We start from the raw sequence: 2834 nt of genomic DNA, 5'->3' as shown, positions 1-2834 counted from the left end.
ATTGCTTTTTCTTTAGTTTTTTCGATTTATTTCTTCTGTTTTCCTTTTCATTTACTTTGAGTTTAATTTGCTCCTCTTTTTTTTTTCCCCTAATTGCTCAAGGTAAAGGCTAAAGTAATTGATTTGAGAACTTTCTTTTAAAAATATGGGCATCTAGTACTAAAAGTTTATCTCTAGCACTACTTTATCTTATAAATTTCATATGTTGTGTTTTATTTTCATTCTATTTAAAATGCTTCCTAATTTTCTTTTTGCTTTTTTTCTTTGCTCCATGAATTATTTAGAGATGTTTTATTTAATTTCCAGATATTTGGGGATTTCCTCAAATTTTCCTGGTATTAACGAGTAGTCTTCTGTGGTAGGAGTATATGTTTGGACAAATTAGAATCGTTTTAATATTTGTATGATGTTTTATAGCCCAAGATATGTTGTATCTTGGCAAATCTTATTCATGCACTTGTATATTCTTTTCTTGTTTTGTGGAATGTTCTATAAATATAAATTATGTCAAGTTGGTTGCTTGTATAGTATTCAAATCTTCTATATCCCTCCTGAGTTTTAAGTTTGCTGATTCTTTCGCCTACCCAGATCTCCTGCTAAATCCCTCTCCTGAGTGTTTTTTCAGTTATTGTACTTTCCAGCTTCATAGTTTTTATTCGGTTTCTTTTTATAATTTGTGTTTTTATTGATATTTTCTATTTGTTAAAATATCAGTTTCCTGATTTCCTTTAGTTATTCCTTCGTGATGTCCTTTAGCTCTTTGAGCATATTTAAGACAGTTGATTTAAAGCTGTTCTCTAAATAAGTAGAATGTTCTGTCATAAAGAATGAACAGTATGTAAGGTGATGGATATCCCAAGGACATTGATTTGATCTTTACATATTATATGAATGTTTTAAATGATCACTTGTACTCCAAAACTATGGATATCTGTTATACATCAGTTAAAAACAATACAAAATAAAGTCTTTCTCTAGTAAGTCTGTAGTCTGTATTTTCTAAAAAGAGTTAACTGTTAACTTCTTTTTCTCTTGTGAATGGACCATTCTTTCTTGATTCTTTGCATGCCTTGGAGTTTTGTTGTTGAAAACCGGGCATTTTGAGTATTGGGGCATAATAACTCTGGAAATCAGTTCCTCCCTCTCCATAGAATGTGTTATTGTTATTGACTGTGGCTTGTAGTTCTCTGTTTGTCTATTTACTTTTTTTTTGTGTGTGTGTGAGTTGGAGTCTCACTCTGTTGCCCAGACTGGAGTACAGTGGCCGCTCCCCTCAGCCTCCTAAGGCTCAGGATTACAGGCTGTGCCACCAGCCCGGCTAAATATTTAATTCTTCTTTTTTTCTTTTCTTTGTTTTTTTTTTTTGAGTTGGAGTCTCACTCTGGCGCACAGACTGGAGTGCAGTGGCCGCACCCGGCCCCTGCAGCCTCGACCTGCTGGGCTCCCGCTATCCTTCCGCCTTAGCCTTCCAAGTAGCTGGAGCTACAACGCGCGGTATCACGCCCCACTAATTTTTTTGGTTTATTGTAGAGATGAGGTCTCGCCAGGTTGTCCAGGCGGGTCTCAAACCCGCAGGCTCAGGCAATCCACTCACCTCGGCTTCCCAAGGCGCGGGATTACAGGCTGAGCCACTGAGCCCGGCTTGTCTATTTTCTTTTTGAAACCACTTTTAAATATATTTGTTGAGATATAATCCACATACAACAGAATTCACCCATTTAAAGAGCGTATACAGCTCAGGCCAGGTGTGATGGCTCCACCTCTAATCTCAGCACTTAGGCTGAGGCAAGAGAATTGCCTGAGCTTAGGAGTTTGAGACCCGCTTGGGCAACCCGGTGAGACGTTGATTCGATGATAAATAAACGAGCCGGATGACAAGCATCTATATTCCCAGCTACTTGCAAGGCTGCGGCAGAAGGATGGTCTGAGCCAGCATATCGAAGCTGTGGTGGCTGAGGTGGTGCAACAGTGAGACTTTGACTCAAAAAAAAAGTAAAATTCAGTGAGTTTTGATATATTCACAGATATATGCAGCCATTGCCATAGCAAAGTGGCCAGAATTTATTTTTGTAAAGACTATATTTTTGATCAAGTGTGGGCTTGAAATTTCTGTTCCTTTAGCTTAGTGCCCAGTTGGTGTTTGGTGGAGGTTTTCTTAAATGCTTGAAATGATTGAAAGGAAAAAAAGGAGAGAAACAGAAAGAATAGACTCTGAAGATTGACTCTGTGTCTGTGTTGGGACACTTTTTCAGTGCTAGGTTTTTTATAACTCTGCTTTAACTCAGCTGGTGTTTGAGCTGAGCCTGAAGACCAGGCAAAGGGATGAGGGCTTATGGCCTTCCCCGGTCTTTTCTGAACAGGTGTCCGGCTGTGTGCTTATGTGTCACTCTCTAGATTCTCTGGTGTATAGGGGAGCTTTTCAAGTGTTTGGTGTGTTTGTTGTTTTACCCAGCCCTAGCCTGCCCCACTGGTCATTGCATGTTAATTTGCTTTTCTGTGCTTTTGAGTAAAGTCCTTTGTGTAGCTTCTTCTCTACCCTGAGAGGGTTTTGAGCTACACGGAAAAAGGCAAGAACTCCTAGATAGATCACAACAGACAATCTGAACCCCTTGGGGACAGTTTGCTCTTTTTCCTCAACAGGTAAACACACTGTTTACATGGTCTAATATTTTCTTTTTCTTTTTTTTTTTTGAGTTGGAGTCTCACTGTCGCCCAGACTGGAGTACGGTGGCCGCTCCCAGCCACCGCAGCCTCGACCTGCTGGGCTCCGGCGATCCTTCCGCCTCAGCCTTCCAAGTGGCTGGAACTACAAGTGCGCGCTACCATGCCCGGCT

The sequence above is a fragment of the Carlito syrichta genome, unplaced genomic scaffold (assembly GCF_000164805.1).
Source record: "Carlito syrichta isolate Samal-C Ts95f unplaced genomic scaffold, Tarsius_syrichta-2.0.1 Scaffold314366, whole genome shotgun sequence".
Taxonomy (NCBI): domain Eukaryota; kingdom Metazoa; phylum Chordata; class Mammalia; order Primates; family Tarsiidae; genus Carlito; species Carlito syrichta.
The sequence above is the reverse complement of the archived record's forward strand: the minus strand, read 5'-3'. Positions refer to the sequence as shown.